The sequence below is a fragment of the Centropristis striata genome, chromosome 24 (genome assembly GCF_030273125.1).
Source record: "Centropristis striata isolate RG_2023a ecotype Rhode Island chromosome 24, C.striata_1.0, whole genome shotgun sequence".
NCBI lineage: Eukaryota > Metazoa > Chordata > Actinopteri > Perciformes > Serranidae > Centropristis > Centropristis striata.
In genome coordinates, this window is record NC_081540.1 from 21,325,842 (window position 1) to 21,346,609 (window position 20,768).

General features: G+C 35.7%; 1 protein-coding gene across 1 annotated transcript in view; it reads right to left on the reverse strand.

The window, feature by feature from the left end:
- LOC131962836 (sodium/potassium-transporting ATPase subunit alpha-1) overlaps window positions 1-20,768 on the reverse strand; it is a 50,445-nt gene that overhangs the window by 28,576 nt on the left and 1,101 nt on the right. The window lies entirely within an intron of this gene.

The window sequence follows — 20,768 nt, forward strand, 5'->3', positions numbered from 1 at the left end:
CATCAAGCATTGCATACTGGGATTTTTTTTAATCTATTTTGTTCTTACAATAAAAAATCCAATATGAACATGCATATCCTATTGAAAAAAAAAATTTCTATAAAAATATTTTATAAAATAGAACCAGCATAATACAATATAAAGACTTGCACCCTGTGTTTAAAATAAATGTAAAAAAATATATTAAATTGAATTATTATTATTTTTATTATTATTTCTATCTAGTTAAACATCGAGCACTGCATACTGGGATTTTTTAAATCTATTTTTTTAAAATAACTTGCAACCTGTGTTTAAAATAAATGTAAAAAAATATATATATTAAATTGAATTATTATTATTTTTATTATTTCTATCCAGTTAAACATCAAGCATTGCATACTGGGATTTTTTTTAAATCTATTTTTTTAAAATAACTTGCAACCTGTGTTTAAAATAAATGTAAAAAAATATATTTAATTGAATTATTATTATTTTTATTATTTCTATCCAGTTAAACATCAAGCATTGCATACTGGGATTTTTTTTAATCTATTTTTTTAAAATAACTTGCAACCTGTGTTTAAAATAAATGTAAAAAAATATATTTAATTGAATTATTATTATTTTTATTATTTCTATCCAGTTAAACATCAAGCATTGCATACTGGGATTTTTTTAATCTATTTTTTTTAAATAACTTGCACCCTGTGTTTAAAATAAATGTAAAAAATATATATATTAAATTTAATTATTATTATTTTTATTATTTCTATCCAGTTAAACATCAAGCATTGCATACTGGGATTTTTTAAATCTATTTTTTTAAAATAACTTGCACCCTGTGTTTAAAATAAATGTAAAAAAATATATATATTAAATTTAATTATTATTATTTTTATTATTTCTATCCAGTTAAACATCAAGCATTGCATACTGGGATTTTTTTTAATCTATTTTTTTAAAATAACTTGCAACCTGTGTTTAAAATAAATGTAAAAAAAATATATATTAAATTGAATTATTATTATTTTTATTATTTCTATCCAGTTAAACATCAAGCATTGCATACTGGAATTTTTTTAATCTATTTTTTTTAAATAACTTGCAACCTGTGTTTAAAATAAATGTAAAAAAATATATATATTAAATTGAATTATTATTATTTTTATTATTTCTATCCAGTTAAACATCAAGCATTGCATACTGGGATTTTTTTTAATCTATTTTTTTAAAATAACTTGCAACCTGTGTTTAAAATAAATGTAAAAAAAATATATATTAAATTTAATTATTATTATTTTTATTATTTCTATCCAGTTAAACATCAAGCATTGCATACTGGGATTTTTTTAAATCTATTTTTTTTAAATAAATGTAAAAAAATATATATCAAATGTAATTATTATTATTTTAAAACATCGAGCGCCCTTTCCGATTTATCATGTGACCCTTTTGGGAGGACGTTCTCACATTTACACTGCAAAAAGTTGATGAAACTTCCCAATCCAAACTTCCCAATCCAAATTTCCCAATCCAAACTTCCCCATGTGTCAACAAGACATCCTGCCTTAGCAACACGCCGCCGCCTGCTGCTGAGGTGCGTCTGATGCAACGTGAGCACCTCTCAAGTCTGACCATGACTCAAAACGCCACGAGACATTTTGTCAAACTGGATCTTTCTGAGCCTCCATGTGGGTCAATGCATTTAGAACCAGGAGAGTAAACACAGCCAAGTCGAAAAACTGAGAAAACTTTGGCCTAAATTGAGGCGACAAACTGCCACTTTAACAGACAGTCCATGAAGAAGAAAAAAAAAAAAAAAAAGGGGTGCTTCTTTACTTGTCACATGCAGTTAGGCTGCTAGATCAAGAAAAAAAAACTGGCTTTATGGGCACCGGTGCCATCTGTCCCTGCAAAAACAACTCCATGGGGATCCACTTTTACAGGATTTATAAACTTTTTCCAAGCTTTTTATACTTTCAATTCACTTTCACTTTCGTCGTGGTCACTTTCAATTTCGTTGTATAGTGAATTATATAATGAAAATAAAGGCTATTTGATTTGATTTGAAATAAAAAGAAAAAGTGAAAAGAGAGAAATTCAATATATAACTAATTTTTAAGAAGCCAAATTTAAAATATGGCTGCCCCCGCGACCCGGCCCCGCATAATCGGACGAGAATGGATGGATGGATGGTATCCTTAATTAAAAAATATTGAGCTGACATGCAGTTAGACTGCTAGATCAAGAAAAAAAAACTGGCTTTATGGGCACCGGTGCCATCTGTCCCTGCAAAAACAACTCCATGGGGATCCACTTTTACAGGATTTATAAACTTTTTCCAAGCTTTTTATAAACTTTTTCCCTTTTGTTTTAGTCCAGCTCCATCAGGTGACAGTTAGACAGCGACTCTGCTTACAAAGCACGTCTTATTAACCCCGAGAACGCCGCGTACAAGCTGGTCAGATGGGAGATAAGTGCTGTTTTATGCATGGTGAGAGAGATTAGTCTGCAGGGTGGAAACTAAATTCTCACCCGCCACCCACGTCTGTGACAAAGGGTGTTACTGTCTGAGTGAGAAAACTACTTTACTCATTCACCAACAGCTTCCCGACACCCATTAACCCTCCTGTTGTCCTCGGGTCGAGGAAGGAAGAAGAGGGAAGGACGCAAAGGGAAGTAAAAAAGGATGGAGGAAAGAAGGAAGGAAAGAAAGAAGGATGGAGGAAGGAAAGAAGAGAGGAGGAAAAGGAGAAAGAATGGAAAGGAAAGAGAAAGGAAGGAAAAATAAAGAAGGGAGGAGGGAGAAAAGGAGGGAGGCAGGAAGGAAAGAGGGCAGAAAGGAAGGACGAAGGAAGGAAAGAGGGCAGAAAGGAAGGAGGAAGGAAAGAAAGAAAGAAAGAAAGAAAGAAAGAAAGAAAGAAAGAAAGAAAGAAAGAAAGAAAGAAAGAAAGAAAGAAAGAAAGAAAGAAAGAAAGAAAGAAAGAAAGAAAGAAAGAAAGGAGGGGCAAGGGAAGGGAAGAAGGAAGGAGGATAGAGGAAGGAATGGAAGCGGGAGGGATGAAAGAAGGAAGGAAGGAGGAAAGGAGAGGAAATCAGGAGGAAGGAAAGGAGATAGCGGAAGGAGGAAAGAAAAGAAGGGAAGGAGGGAGGAAGGAAAGAAAGGAGGGAAGGAAAGGGGGGGCGAGGGAAGGGAAGAAGGAAGGAGGATAGAGGAAGGGATGGAGGCGGGAGGGATGAAAGAAGGAAGGAAGGAAGGAGGAAAGAAAGAAGGATGGAGTAAGGAAAGAAGAGAGGAGGAAAAGGAGAAAGAATGGAAAGGAGAGAGAAAGGAAGGAGGATGGAGGAAAGAAAGGGGAGGAGGAGAAGAAAGGAAGGAAAAAATAAAGAAGGAAGGAGGGAGAAAAGGAGGGAGGCAGGAAGGAAAGAGGGCAGAAAGGAGGGAGGAAGGAAGGAAAGAGGGCAGAAAGGAAGGAGGAAGGAAAGAAAGAAAGAAAGAAAGAAAGAAAGAAAGAAAGAAAGGAGGGGCGAGGGAAGAGGGAAGGGAAGAAGGAAGGAGGATAGAGGAAGGAATGGAAGCGGGAGGGATGAAAGAAGGAAGCAAGGAGGAAAGGAGAGGAAATCAGGAGGAAGGAAAGGAGATAGCGGAAGGAGGAAAGAAAAGAAGGGAAGGAGGGAGGAAAGGAGGGATGCAGGAAGGAAAGAGGGCAGAAAGGAGGGAGGAAGGAAGGAAAGAGGGCAGAAAGGAAGGAGGAAGGAAGGAAAGAGGGCAGAAAGGAAGGAGGAAGGAAAGAAAGGAGGGAAGGAAAGGGGGGGCGAGGGAAGGGAAGAAGGAAGGAGGATAGAGGAAGGGATGGAGGCGGGAGGGATGAAAGAAGGAAGGAAGGAAGGAGGAAAGGAGAGGACAGCAGGAGGAAGGAAAGAAGAGAGAAAGGAAAGGAGATAGCGGAAGGAGGAAAGAAAAGAAGTGTCTTTTTTGGTAATTCTGTGTCTTTTTTTTTGGTAATTTTGTGTCTTTTTCGGTAATTTTGTGTCTTTTTTGGTAATTCTGTGTCTTTTTTTCGGTAATTTTGTGTCTTTTTCGGTAATTTTGTGTCTTTTTTTAATAATTTTGTGTATTTTTTGGGTAATTCTGTCTTTTTTGATAATTTTGTGTCTTTTTTGGTAATATAATAATAGAAGGGAAGGAGGGAGGAAAGGAAGGAAAGGAAGGAAAGAAAGAAAGGAGGGGCGAGGGAAGGAAATAAGGAAGGAGGAAAGAAGAGAGGAAGGCAGGAGGAGGGAGGAAAGAAGGAATAGTCACCCCAGAGTGGAGCAATAAACCGCTCTGGAGTCGTTTACTGGTTAATAACTCAGGGACGGTTTGTTGATTTTGACTGTGACACTGACTTTCTCGCGGTGGGCAGGTAAGATTTTAATTAAGCGGAGAATTAATAAACTTGGAAACACAATTGAAGAACAGAAATATCCTGAAGTGACAGTGGGCCTCCCCTCGGTCCCTTTCTGTCCCTGTCAGCGGTCACTGGAGCTGATTGGACAACAAAAGCACCAGCAAAGATTGTGTCTTCTGGACGGCTGTGAGCCAGACGGTGAAGGTGAGATAGGGAGGAGGACAGAGGAACGGGGACAGGAGACGCTCTAAGAGAGGAATTCAGACACTTTTCAAGCACTTTGAATGCATCTACAACAACAACTTCCAGGCTCTTGAAGCCATCGTTTAGAAATTGTTACTATCACCCATTTAGGGCTAAAACGCCTGGAAAAAATGCCTGGAAAACCTTTGGGCGATTTTAAAATAAGCCCCTTTTTTGTAATTGTATGTCTTTTTTTGATAATTGTGTCTTTTTTGGTAATTTTGTGTCTTTTTTTTTTATAATTTTGTGTCTTTTTTGGTAATTTTGTGTCTTTTTTTGGTAATTTTGTGTCTTTTTTGATAATTTTGTGTCTTTTTTGGTAATTCTGTGTCTTTTTTTGATAATTCTGTGTCTTTTTTGGTAATTCTGTGTCTTTTTGGTAATTTTGTGTCTTTTTTTATAATTCTGTGTCTTTTTTGGTAATTCTGTGTCTTTTTTTGGTAATTTTGGCTTTGATTGAACATATGCTCTCAATTTGAGATAAAAATATCAGGATATATATCATATATCGATATTCAGCCTAAATATATCGGGGTATGACTTTTGGTCCGTATCGCCCAGCCCTAGTTGTGAGTAATATTGTATTCGTTGTGTGCAGAAATTTAGCATGCTTATTAGCTGAAAAAGTAATCGCAAACTTTTTTTGATAATTGTTAGAGTAACTCTTTCAGAAATGTCCTGCTTTTCTCCATTTTATATCATGTTAAACTGGATATATTTGGGTTTTGGAGAGACAAAACAACACATTTCAGGACTTTGTTTGCATACTGTAATATTATACCAGAAGTAAAACACAAAACATGCATCCTGAGGTTTCTGAAATACAAAAAAAAATCTCCGAAGCGATCACAAAAGCCGATAATTTTGTGTCTTTTTTGGTAATTTTGTGTCTTTTTTGGTAATTCTGTGTCCTTTCTGATAATTTTGTGTCTTTTTTGGTAATTCTGTGTCCTTTTTGATAATTTTGTGTCTTTTTTGGTAATTGTATGTCTTTTTGGTAATTCTGTCTTTTTTTGGTAATTCTGTGTCTTTTTTTAAATAATTTTGTGTCTTTTTTTGGTAATTCTGTGTCTTTTTTAAATAATTTTGTGTCTTTTTTTGGTAATTCTGTGTCTTTTTTAAATAATTTTGTGTCTTTTTTTGGTAATGCTGTGTCTTTTTTGGTAATTCTGTGTCTTTTTTAAATAATTTTGTGTCTTTTTTTGGTAATTCTGTGTCTTTTTTGGTAATTCTGTGTCTTTTTTAAATAATTTTGTGTCTTTTTTTGGTAATTCTGTGTCTTTTTTGGTAATTCTGTGTCTTTTTTAAATAATTTTGTGTCTTTTTTAAATAATAAAGTTCAGCCCGTGTGTGTGTTTCAGGTAGGTAACAAGAGATTGCAACATTAGCAGCCGACATCGATTTAGCGGTTAAAGCTCATCTATTATTCAGCGCTGTACATGATATGAAAGTTTAATGTGAGTTTTATATGAATGGCACTTTACCGTGTTGTGTGTGGAAGGTCCCTTCATTTTGTGTCCTTTAAAAAAAATAATTTTGTGTCTTTTTATGGTAATTCAGTTTCTTTCTTAAGTAATTTAGGTTTTTTTTCTGTCATTTTGGGTCTTTTTTTGGGTGATTTTGTGTCTTTTTCAAATAATTTTGTGTCTTTTTTTGGTAATTCTCTGTATTTTTTTGTGTCTTTTTAAAGTCATTTAGTGCTTTTTTCAGTCATTTTGTCTTTTTTTTGTCCTTTTGTGTCTTTTTTTGGTCATTTTATGTCTTTTTTAAGTCATTTAGTGCCGACATCGATTAGCGGTTAAAGCTCATCTATTATTCAGCGCCGTACAAGGCTCAGAGGTGTTAGCGTGTTAGCATGTTAGCCACGGGAAGACCAAGTGACTACAAATGAGCCGTTTGTCTGTACCAGTGTGCAGCAGCCATTTTGAAATCTCTTTCGATATATTTGACACAAAAAGACAAAGTGTGTCTGACCCACATCCTGCACACAGTCATGGAAATATGCTAACTAATATTGTTTTTCTACTGCATTAACCTTTAAAGTTTCCCAGGGAGTCAGCAGAGCGGAGTGTGTGATCCCAGCACATGTTGTTATTGTTGCTGGAGCCCCCTGGCCAGCTAAGCTGGGAAAACACGGAGCGGGGCTCTGGATCACTGTGGCCTCTGGACCCCCGAGGGCCCCCAGGGGCCATCTGGCTTCAGGCGAATCATTTACAAACAGAGGTCCAGAGCCCCACGCTGGACACAGACTTGACTTTGAACACGCATGACAGAAAAACTGGTGGTTTGTTTGAGCCTCGTTTAACCCATTTAGGCCTAAAACGGCTGGAAAAAATGCCTGTAAAACCTCTGGGCGATTTTAAAATCAGCCCCTAAAACCTGAAGTTTTAATGGAAATTCAACAGAAGTGTCAACTCTTCCTACTAAATAATAGATTTTTCAGCCTCTGTAGCAAATAGAAATGAAATTCAAAAAGTATTTGAGAGCTTATAGCTGTTATATCTGAGCTCCCTCCGCTATAGTCGCCTTCACCATGATTTCAGTTCTGGAAAAGTCCCATGATGCATTGCGACACTCCCACATGTATTCTCATTTTGAGTCTTTTCTGATCATTTTGTGTCTTTTTGTGTGCTTTTTTTGTCATTTTGTGTCTTTTTTTTGTCGTTTTGTGTGCTTTTTTGTCATTTTGTGTCTTTTTTTTGTCGTTTTGTGTCTTTTTTTTGTCATTTTGTGTCTTTTTTTGTCATTTTGTGTCTTTTTTTGGTCGTTTTGTGTCTTTTTTTGTCATTTTGTGTCTTTTTTTGGTCGTTTTGTGTCTTTCTTTTGTCATTTTGTGCCTTTTTATTAGTAATTTTGTGTCTTTTTTTGGTCATTTTGTGTCTTTTTTGTCATTTTGTGTCTTTTTTTGGTCATTGTGTGTCTTTTTTTGGTCGTTTTGCGTCTTTTTTTTTTGTCATTTTGTGTCTTTTTTAAGTCATTTACTGCTTTTTTGTCTTTTTTTAATAGTAATTTTGTGTCTTTTTTGGTAATTCTCTGTATTTTTTTGTGTCTTTTTAAAGTCATTTAGTGCTTTTTTTCCCAGTCATTTTGTCTTTTTTTTGTAATTTTGTGTCTTTTTTGGTAATTTTGTGTCTTTAAGTCATTTACTGCTTTTTTGTCTTTTTTTTAATAGTAATTTTGCGTCTTTTTTGGTAATTCTCTGTATTTTTTTGTGTCTTTTTAAAGTCATTTACTGCTTTTTTCAGTCATTTTGTCTTTTTTTTAATAGTAATTTTGTGTCTTTTTTGGTCATTTTGATACTACCTCCAGCGGCCCCCAGGTCATTTGAGTTTGAGACCCCTGATCCAAACACTTGTTATTCCAACGGCGCCACCTCAAGGCAAAGAAAAAGCAGGAATAGAAATGTACACCATGCGGTCCCTGACAACAGACCCGAACTGTTAAACTCAAAGTGCTGCTCCCATGTGAAGCCAGCAGTTGTTTACATCTGACAAGAAAGAGGGAAGCCAGAGCTGCAGCACAGTCCTGTTTCTGCTCTTGACATTTCCTTTAACAGACTCAGTAAACTGAGAAGTCAAGGTAGTTGACAACCACTTCACTAGAATGAAAACCAAGCAGCTGATGACACATCTCCACCCTCACACAGCAGCTCATCCTGAGGAATATCACTACTATGTGCTCTTGTGTTATTCTACCATTAAAGCTGGGAAAGCAGATACGTCGTTTTGTAGTATTTGTCGTTTTTTTCCACCTATTTTCGGTCTCTTGGCCAATGAAATGCATCAGAATACATGTGGGAGTGTCGCAATGCAACATGGGACTTTTCCAGAAGTTTGAAATCATCACCATAAAAAGACACAAAAGACACAAAAAGACTAAAAAAAGAAACAAAATGACCAAGAAAAGACACAAAATGACAAAAAAGACACATAAAGACACAACATGACTAAAAAAGACACAAAATGACTACAAAAAAGACACAAAAAGACTAAACAGACACAAAATGACCAAAAAAAGAGACACAAAATGACAGAAAAAGAAACAAAATGACAAAAAAAGGAAACAAAAAGGCACAAAATGACTAAAAAAAAGACACAAAATGACAAAAAGAGACACAAAAAGACTAAACAGACACAAAATGACCAAAAAAAGACACAAAATGACCAAAAAAAAAGACACATAAAGACACAACATGACTAAAAAAGAAACAAAATGACTAAAAAAGGACACAAAATGACTACAAAAAAGACACAAAATGACCAAAAAAAGACACATAAAGACACAACATGACTAAAAAAAGAAACAAAATGACCAAAAAAAAGACACAAAATGACCAAAAAAGAAACAAAATGACCAAAAAAAGACACAAAAGGAGAATACATGTGGGAGTGTCGCAATGCATCATGGGACTTTTCCAGAACTGAAATCATGGTGAAGACGACTATAGCGGAGGGAGCTCAGATATAACAGCTATAAGCTCTCAAATACTTTTTGAATTTCATTTCTATCTGCTACAGAGGCTGAAAAATCTATTATTTAGTAGGAAGAGTTGACACTTCTGTTGGATTAACAGAAAAACTTCAGGTTTTAGGAGGTTATTTTACAATCGCCCAGAGGTTTTACAGGCATTTTTTCCAGCCGTTTTAGGCCTAAATGTGTTAAAGCCCTAACCACGACACATTTTCTTCATTCTGACTTTCACTTTTCTTATTAGTGTGTCGACTTTAGTGACTGCACGTACGGTAATACCCAGCTTAAACTCAAAAGGAGCTCAAGGGAGAGTCCCATTTGATCCGACCGTCTCACTCAAGTTCACTTGTCACACTTAAATAAGCTTTAAAAAACACCTGTCAGGCTTTAGTCAGCTTACTCCTTTTACATTTCACAAACCACTTCCTGCTGTCATCTTGTGCCAGATACTGATATATTATAAAGGCTCATGTCTTAGTTCATGCTATTATTAAGACGGACAAAAGCCTGTTTATCCTGCAGGGTTTCCCCTACCATTATAAGGTGTTTTACCCAAGCATTTATGAGCAATAGCTACACTGTAATGTGAAATTAATGCGGAGAAAGTTCACTAAATCACATTTTAATACCAGATCTGATGGTTGTAGTTTGTCTTAATTGGACTTCTGGGACTTGGACTTTTGTTTAAATTTTCTGGCATTTATTTATTACCCGTTCTACAGTAGGGCTGGGCAATATAAATATAAAATATAAATAGAATAGAATATAAAAGATGTATCAATATATTTTTATATGTGATATGGAATTAGACCATATCACATAAATCAATATAGTTCAATTTTTTTCTTTTCTTTATATATAAATGCTGCCCTTACTAGGGTTTGTCATATTTAGTTATTTTGTAATGTTCGTTATTCTTTTCTTATTTAAATATATTTATTTTGGAAAAAAATTGGCCTATTTTTTATTTATATATTTTTTAATTTAAATGCGCACTTTATGGAGCTTTGATTTGAAAAAAAAAAAAAAGGTACTCCTGTTGTTATACAGTATTAATGTTCACTTAAATAAACGGTTTCAATAAAACTACTTGTGACATGTCATTTTGGCTTTGATTGAACATGTGCTCTCACTTTGAGATAAAAATATCAGGATATATATCGTATATTGATATTCAGCCTAAATATATCGGGATATGACTTTTGGTCCATATCGCCCAGCCCTATGGGCAGTACCCACTAAGGTACAGCTGTTGTACCCTTGACATTGGCTTGGGAACATTTACTTTTAGGACCTCAAAAACTTCCTTGAAGTCCAATAATTAGCCCAATGAGAATGGTGTGCCATTTCGTATTTTTCACAATAATATCGGTATTTTTTTTTTATGGTTAAAAAAAATGCATATCATGATATTGGCAACGTTCCTACTTCTTGATGTAGTGGTTAAAGTTGTTTTAATCACAAAAAGCTACTTACTCCCTGTCGCTAAACACATGCAGCTTTCAAAATAAGAGCACAGTGTGTTAAGAGAAGACTGTCAAAATAAAATGCCTTAAATAAAACGTACAAGAACCTTTATTCTCCTTTACAAAATGTCATTAAAATATGCCCCCGGAACCCCTAAATGGTTTTTTTTCCCAGTCAAGAGTACATTTTTTTGTATTTGGCAACTGTTGAGATTTGCACTTCAAACTACATTTTAGATTTTTAATTATTTATACAGACTAAGAAAAAAAAATTTTCTATATCTTTTTAAGTATTTCCTAATAGTCAAGAATATCGTTATCGCAAAAATAGCCGGAAATATCGTGATATTATTTTAGGGCCGTATCGCCCAGCCCTACTGTTCAGTGTTCTTTAATTTTTTACATCATCCAAGGGTTTTAAGATATGATTTTGATGGCTTTTTTAACCCTTGTGCACTAGGAACATTTCCTTGCTTTTTTACTTCTATAAAAATTTATAAAAATAATAATATTTTAGTATATTTGTATTATTTTGAAATGTTATTGTCACTTTATTAATTGTATTTTTATTTAATTACAATTTATCATGAATTGGATATTATTTTAACACTCTTAAAAATCATTTAATACAATTAGTGGCAGTATTTCTTCCTATAATTAAACTAATTATAAACCCCTAATGTGCACGTATTTGGAGGGCCACAAAGTTACATACAGTAAATGTTGCCAAGGCGACAACAGCTCCTCCAGTATATATGGAAGTTATGTTCCATATTTGTAGCCTCTGTAGTGGGTTGACTTTGGTCCCAAACTTTTTCTAAATCCTGTTTGTCATGCATCTTATGTGTTTGTGTTGTGTGATGCATCAAAGGGGAAATGTATTTTGTATGAAGCAGTGTCTTTTCCACATGAAACAAGCCTTAATCCTGAGTGGTAGCACACAAGGTCAACGTCACCATACTTATGGAAAAACTAAATAATCAAAAGTATCAGCAGGAACAAAGGGAAGAAAGGTGAGAGGAGGGCATGGAAAAAAAAACAGAAACGCAAGGATGCTCTTCAATAAAGACACACACACACACAGCCGACTGGACACAGAACAATGGTCCCTTTGAGAAACTTCCATAAAATCTGCGACAAACACAAACAAAAGGCTCAGAAAGCTTTTCATGTGACTGTTAGGAACACATGCATGTGGGCTACTTTATCCCACCAGCACCACGTTTTCTTCAGCCTTTACTGAGATTTGTGGGGAATTTACACAAAAAAAAAAACGGGAACAAAAATGTTTGTAAGTCTGATCGCAGTCTTGGTGCAGATTAGACAGAAATGACGTCAGTTACACCAGTGAGAACTCTCTGACGAGCCATAAAACCCCCAAAAAACACAACACAACACTAACCCGGCCTTGCCCTCCCTCGTTTCTCGCCTGAGAGCACAGCGACCTGCAGGCTCAAACTAACATCAGAAGAAATGACCAAAAAAAGACACAAAGACAAAAAAAAGACACAAAATGACCAAAAAAGAAACAAAATGACAAAAAAAAGACACAAAATGACCCAAAAAGAAACAAAATGACCAAAACAAGGACACAAAATGACTAAAAAAGAAACAAAATGACTAAAAAAGGACTCAAAAAGACAAAAAATGACTAAAAAAAGACTCAAAATGACAAAAAAATTACACAAAATGACCAAAAAAAAGACACAAAATGACCCAAAAAGAAACAAAATGACCAAAACAAGGACACAAAATGACTAAAAAAGAAACAAAATGACTAAAAAATGACACAAAAAGACAAAAAATGACTAAAGAAAGACTCAAAATGACAAAAAAAAGACACAAAATGACCCAAAAAGAAACTCTCTGACTAGCCATAAACCCCCAAAAAACACAACTTAACCAGGACTTTTTGAGGCCTCTAACCCGGCCTTGCCCTCCCTCGTTTCTCGCCTGAGAGCACAACGACCTGCAGGCTCAAACTAACATCAGAAGAAGGCGTTTCGGTCAAGCGGGCGCATATTTTAACCCATAGGAACCTATGGTGACACCCGTGTAACAAACACTTTAAATCTTCCAGAATCTCCCATATTCAGAACAGAAATGTGGAAAAGTACCTAATTTCAAAAAGCTTATTTTTGTTACTGACCATATTTCTTGAACAAATTAAAGTCACACTTTTTTTATATATATGTTATGGAGATGCAAACAAAAAGGAAAATAGTTGTTTGTTTTTATTTATTATTGATTTATTCTTATTTTGTTAATACTTGAAAACAAATCTGACAAAAAATGTATTGTTAAACAGCACTATTAATGTCACAATTTTGGAAAAAAAAGGCAAATTTGTGTTTCTGTAAGCAGAAAATGTGTCTAGTTTTTGTATTTGAAAATAAGAAATATCATAAACATAAATACCATAAACGGCCAATGTATCGTATATGTCACATCACAGATCTTTGACATTTAGGGGTAGTATTTTATTTTTTTTAAAACATCATTATGTGGTCCACTTGGTCTGTGATATATCCCCCATAATTTCCCTTTAAGGATTACCGGCTCTGGGTTCTTATGGGTTAAAGCACACTTTTACATGCGCAGTCCAATTCCTATGAATTCCTTAGTGCTGGGCTCTTTTGCCAGATTTACAAGCTGCTCATTCAACTGTGCCGACACACACACACACACACACACAGGCCTGGGGCTTTGCCCGGTTGCTACCGGCGACCATTGCCACACCTCTACAGAAATGTGAATGGACTAAGTCAAGTATTGTAGCCCCTCCCCCTCGCTCTCTCTCTCCCCTCCCCCCCTCCTTTCCTATTTCGTTTCATCCAACTTCCCCTTTTTTTGTCTTGAACCGGTGAAAAGAAAAGTGTTAATTTACACCCGCGCGCGTTTAACAGTCTCTTCACGTCCTGTACAACTTTCAGCGCTCTTCCAGCGGAACAAAAGTGAATGAATCAATGCTTCTCCTTGTTGGGAACTTTGTGGGAACTTCTCTGCTGCCAGGGTGACGCAAACGAGTCGGAAATCTGAAAATGTCAGACTCGTACTAGTGACAGTAGAGCAGAAAACTAGCTGTTGGAATTGCAGAAAGCCAGTATAGATGTAAAAGTTTATATTGGTGGTATATTTATACGTTGGTAACGTTTATACACAATGCTCTGCACTTTATATATTTATATAATTACAGCATTGTTTTAACCCTATAAAGCCAAGTGTATCATATTAGATACAGTAATTTTTGAGACCTCTACATCATCAAAAACCTGATGTAAACATGTGTTGAAGATAAACAAACTGAGCAACAAATTGCACAAAAATACCAGATGTAGCAAAAATGATATGCAGGTTCCACGAGTGGATCAGTTATTGCTGCATTAAAAAACTTCATATCAGCAGATGTATGATGTTGTGTTATATGGAAAAAATATGTATTTTGCATGATTGAGGAAAAAGGAAAAGTCAAAGTCTTAATAGGTTAAAAATGTTAGGTTTTATATGTTTTTGTTAGTTCGAGAAAAACTAACTGTGAGCAACAAAATGCACAAAAAGACCTGATGTATCAAATATGATACAAATTAGATATTTCATATATGCAATTTATTTATTTCTTAAAATTCGTCAGCAGGTTAATAAGCACTCAGTTTTTACAAAAATTGAATTTTCTGGCAATTATTTCATGGTTCAGGCTTTATAGGGTTAATGCATACAATGGCACTAAATTGATGGTGCAGTGAATAAATGACATGAATATACTAATTGCTGAGAGAATGAGAATGTATCTTTTCTATTTACTATTTATTGAGATGAGATGATAAGAATGTATCTTATTTACTATTTATTATGCTTTTTTTTATATGAGTCCAGTACCTGAGTGCATTGAATTCCGTTGTATTTCTGTGCAATGACAAATAAAAATCTAATCTAATCTAATACAGTCTTACAGTTATAATACTGTTCAGTAGGGCTGGGCGATATATCGATATATAAATATATCGATATATTTTCAAATGTGATATGGAATTAGACCATATTGCATATATCACTATAGTTAAACTTTTTTCTTATATATATATATATATATATATATTAATGCTGCCCTCATCATATTTAGTTCTTTTGTAATGTTCGTTATTCTTTTCTCAAATAAATATATTTATTTCAGAAAAAGATTGGCCAATTTTTATTTCATAGGCTATTTTTATAAGATATTTTTTTATTTAAATGTGCACTTTATGGAGCTTTGATTTAAAAAAAAAAAAAAAAAAAGATACTCCTGTCATACAGTATTTATCACTTAAATAAAAGGTTTCAATAAAACTCGACTTTGACTGAACATTTACTCTCAATTTGCAATAAAAATATCGGGATATCATATATCGATATTCAGCCTAAATATATCGGGATATGACTTTTGGTCCATATCGCCCAGCCCTAATGTTCGCATGATGATATGCAACAAAGCAATATAAAAACGTCTATTGGATTGTTTCTATTGCAATATTGAAGAACCAAGGGCATCAGTTTAAGCTATTTTTTACAATATTTTCACTGCTTTTCGACAGCCTTGTCCCATTGGAAACTGAAGTTATTATATTTATCTATGCTCTTCCACCAGACTCCATTGACAAAAAACATTATTTTACCAAAATTCACCTAAAAAAAACGTAAACTAAACAGTTGAGGCAGCAGTCGACCAGCAACTCCAGAGTTCTGGGAGGTAAATACTGATTTTCTCAATGAGGTTTGGGGTTTTTGAAGAGAGCATAGATAAAGTCTTCTCTTGATAATCCTGCCTTTGGAAACAGAGTGCATGCAAACTGCCATCTCCTGTAGGTAATTCACCAACTATGGAGAAGTAGCTCATTCAACTCCTCTTCACAAAATCCCCACAATACCTTCAGGAGCTGAAGAGGCAACCTGGACTAGAATGAATGAAACAGAAAATCGATGGTTCTTTTTCCTACTTTCAGGCCGAAATCAAGGCACACATCTCCTGACACCGCAGCTCAAAGTTGCATCATTTCCTCAAGAGGAGGAAGAGCTGCACATATTTCTCTCAAATATGTCTGAGATCTGGACTCTGGTTTGGTTTAATGTTGTATTTCCTCGTGCTCTGGAGTTTTTTTATTTTTAATGTTCCACTTTTGCTGAGCAACAGGCTCAAAAAGGGGAAAGTTCAAAAGAGCCGTCGCAGAGAGTGTTTTTATTCTTAAGGTATATTCAGATCATGAAAACTTTCCAAAGCACTTTAAGACTTATTTTAAATTTAATTCTCAGATTCACTCTTATTCAACGCGTCAATCTTTAGATCTTCATCCTCCAAGATTTCTGACATGCAGAGGTCAATTTAGGGACCAAATTATGGATAAAAACCTTTTACCATCTGGCAAAGGACTCCATTTCTGTAAAATGCTTCAAAAGATGTCTGAAAGCTCATTTAACTGCTGTTTTGAAATTGTAGTTCACACACAAATATACTTTTTTAACACGTTCATTTTTGTTTTGAATTGTTTTTGTTATTGTCATTATAACTTGTTGATGTTATACATTTGTTTTTTCTCTTATCAGTTTATTACTTTCTAATGAAATTTTAGGTGGAGGCTTGAAATAAATAAGCCCATCTGGGTTTTTTCTGCCTCTCCCTGCACTTTATATTATATGTTATCTTTGTCATTTTATGTAATTCTAACTGTGCAAATAAAATAAAACCTAAACCTAGAGGCAAAAGACGGAGAGAGAGATGGCACGTGAGAGAAGGGAGGGGGGTGGAGAGGAAAGGAAAGCAAAGAGAGACAAGAGAAACAGCAAAAAGATGGATGAAACAAGGTGCAACGACGGGGGAATTAACAGGGCGCCGAAGATGGAGTGAGAAAGAGAGAAAGAAGGGGAGAGGGAGTACGCTGTGTTCTGTCATAGAGCAGGGCTGGCGTGTGACAAAAGCCCTGGTTAATACACAATGACTGCCGAGCGGAAAGAATGTTAAATCCTCGGAGAGAGAGAGGGAGAGGGACAGAGAGAAGGAAAACAGGTACAAACAGGGAGAACAAGAGGGAAACAGACTGTAAAGAATGGATGTGAAGGTGGAGTCGGGGTGCCCCCTCGGCTCAGATGAAGAGTAGCCCGGGGGTGACACGCTAGGTCAGCTCACAGTGGGAAGAGCGCTGTGAAAAAAAAGAACCAGCAGAACCGAGGAGACGTTGGTTTGTGGTGGAGGGTTGCCATCTGTGGCTGCTGAACACATCCTCCTTTGGGGAATTCTGTTCTCCTCAAAAAGCCTTTAAATCTCTCCAAAGATGGGGTTGATACACGGTGGAATAATCGCATACTTTCAACGCTGTGTTTGCTTTTTTATGGGTTTTCTCGCAGAGAAAAATCCTCAGTTTTTAGTGCCGTCTTTAACACGAGATGCAGTCAGGAAACTGAGCTCATCTAGAGGAATGAGCTCTTAACATAGATTCAAACTGTGCAAGGAATCGGATATGAAGAAAATGCATCTTTAACAAGTTTAAGTTAAAATCACAGATGCGTTTATGAGTGTACCCTAGGGCTGGGCGATATGGACCAAAAGTCATATCCTGATATATTTAGGCTATACATGGATTAGGGTTGTCAAAAGTATTGATACTTTTTTGAGTATCGATTCTTTTGACAACCCTCAAAACAGTATCGATACTAAAACGTTGTATCCGGATACAATACTCATTTTCAAAAGTATCGAGTACCTGAAGCTTGTTATCATAGTTGCAGTTTCTTTTTGCACAACTGTTTTTTATTATAAATATTTGGAAATAAAATGAACCTGACTCTAGGGCTGGGCGATATGGACCAAAAGTCATATCCTGATATATGGATTAGGGTTGTCAAAAGCATCGATACTCAAAAAAGTATCGATACTATAACGTTGTATCCGGATACAATACTCATTTTCAAAAGTATGGAGTATCTGAAGCTTGTTATCATAGTTGCAGTTTCTTTTTGCACAACTGTTTTTATTATAAATATTTAACCTGTGGTTCTCTTAATTTTTACATGTTGCATTTTTCTTGTGAATAAAAATATTTCTGTTAAATTTTGGGGTCTTTGTTTTTATCCTGGTGGTATCGAAAATGGTATCGAGTATCGAATATTTTCCTGAGTATCGGTATCGAGTTGAAAATTTTAGTATCGTGACAACCCTAATATTATATATATATATTACCAATTGAATTTAAAGGGAAAAAAGTATAACAGAAGACTTCCAAGTCCTACTTCATTCTTGCAAATGTACAAATTTGGAAATAAAATGAACCTGACTCTAGGGCTGGGCGATATGGACCAAAAGTCATATCCTGATATATGGATTAGGGTTGTCAAAAGCATCGATACTCAAAAAAGTATCGATACTATAACGTTGTATCCGGATACAATACTCATTTTCAAAAGTATCGAGTATCTGAAAAATGTTATCATAGTTGCAGTTTCTTTTTGCATTTAACCTGTGGTTCTGTTAATTTTTACATTTTGCATTTTTCTTGTTAATAAAAATATTTCTGTTACATTTTGGGGTCTTTGTTTTTATCCTAGTGGTATCGGAAATGGTATCGAGTATCAAATATTTTCCTGAGTATCGGTATCGAGTTGAAAATTTTAGTATCGTGACGACCCTAATATCGATATACATCCCGATATTTTTATCGCAAGGTGAGAGCAAATGTTTAGTCAAGTAAAAGTCAAATATAACATGTCACAAGTAGTTGAACCGTATTTAAGTGAACATAAATATTGTATAACAACGGGAGTACCTTTTTAATCAAAGCTCATTTTGCACATTTAAATAAAAACATATCTTAACTAAAAATAGCCTATGAAATAAATGTATTCATATGAGAAAAGAATAAATATGACAAACCCTAGTAAGGGCAGTATTTATATATGAAGAAAGAAAAAAGTTGAGCTATAACGATATATGTGATATGGTCTAATTCCATATCACATTTAAAAATATATCGATATATCGCCCAGCCCTAGTGTACCCTCTCATCATTGCATCAAAATAAAATCTTTGAAAGGGAATTGATTAATTGACAAGTTGATGATCAAATCTGTTTTTTGTTTTATTTGACAGAATTGAATGTAGAAAGCAATGCTTGGGGTGATATAAAATTGGTGTTACGTTTTTTTATTTATTTTTTATTTAAATGATCAGTTATTTACTGATCCTAAACATACAAAAAAAAGACAATTTTTTTTACCATTTACTGATATTTTCAGAATCAGAATCCCCTTTATTGTCATTGCACAGAGTACAAGTACTAGTACAACGAAATTAGCCACCAACCCGTCCAAACGTATAAAAAACACACACAAACAATATGACAGAGGTGAACAGGACAGGAAGACGGAGGAAGAGAGAGAAATACAGCACAAGAGAGGAAAGGAGGAAAAAACTATGAAAAAAACCTCAGCAACACAAGCATAATACACTTCACAACATGAACAGACTTATTATTTTGTCGACCAAACAACTACTCAGCTAATCAAGAAAATGGTCAACCACGCAACGAAAATAAAAGTATGTATAATTTATATTTCACTCAGCTTTCTAGCACCTAAAAGCCAGACGGACAGCAAAGTGTCTCCTTTTTTTCCTCCTTAAAGTAACAATTTAGGGATGAAATATGCCTTTTTGATTTGCTGACAGGGAGATTAAACATAAAAGTATGATTCTGGTGAGATTATGAAATATTCAGTCTCCTGTGAACTGGACAGCTGTCTCCCAGTTCCTGCTGCAGTGCTGCCCAGTTAACCAGTCTGACTGCAGTGACGACAGGTTTATTGGTTTTAAAAGTTCTGCACCTAAAAACATTCCTTCCACATAATAATTCCATTATTTAAGTCTTTATAACGGATCATTTATGAGCGTAAATCGTTACTGTCACACTTTAGAAATGTATCAGTTTCCAGCCCCACCCATTACGTCCTGGAGCCAAGTTGCTCAAAGATGGCAATGCGGCAACTGGTGCCTTCTTGCTCCCCCTAAAAATCACCCCCCACCTCCCTCTCTGAAGCAATCAATCCCTCCTCTCGCTCCTCTCTCAGCTCCCTCGCTTTTCCCCCCGTTTATTGCACTGTCGATGTGATGAGAAACACTGAAAAGCATGAAAAGGGCAGCGAGGGTAATCTCTTATTTTGAAATGCGCGTGTCCAAAACATGTGGGAAAAAAATAATCATCCCTGTCAGACTCTTGTCATACCTGCGCTCCCCCTCACTGGCCTGATTCTTCTCCATTACAACAAAACAACTTCTCATCCTCCCCCTCCACCTCTCTCTCTCTCGCTCTCTCTCACTCGCTCTCTCTCTCGCTCTCTCTTTTCCTCACACCAGGAAGGCTCTGTAGTGGCAATCATCTCGTCCAAGTCTAGCTATTTGTCTGTGCCAGCGCTGAATGCATTGGAGGAGAGAAGGGGAGAGCCAGAGTGGGGGGGCAGGAGAGGAGGAGAGGAGGAGACGCAGTGGGGAGGTGGGAGAGGTTGGATGGGGGCAGGGCATGGTTTTCATCACATATGGGGAGAGAGGGGGAAGAAAACCAGCAGCGGCCAAGAAGCCAAGAGCGAGCAAGCAAAGATTTTCAGAATCGTAAATGAGCGTCATGGAGGAAAAAGGAGCAAGAGTGAATGAGCTATTCAGCTTCACATCTCCCGCCAGATCTCTCTCTCTCTCTCTCTCTCTCTCTCTCTCTCTCTCTCTCTCTCTCTCTCTCTCTCTCTCTCTCTCTCTCTCTCTCTCTCTCTCTCTCTCTCTCTCTCTCCATCTTTCTTTCCCTCCATCCAACTCTCCATCCTCGCAGGCTGAATCTATAATGAATGTTTCTGTTGCGCAGCATGGCAGGGTGTGGCGAGTCGACTATACTGATATTTCACAAAAACGGGGTTCGATTTCATCCCGTACAATTCAAGTTTGTGGGAAAATAACAGAACAATAACAGAAGGGCTGCTGGAGCACATACGACGCTCAAAATCTATTTTTTTTTTCACATGACAGCCTCGAAAGGACGCCTCTCACACTGTTTGCCAAAATAATAAATAATGCCACTTTATTACACATTACAGGACAAAAAAAGGCATTTTACAACACAAACTACAGAAAAAAAACTAAATCTGAAGCTGAACACCTCCGCAGGAGGGGAGGAAAAAAAGGAAAGATGGCCAAGCTTGACATAAAAACAAC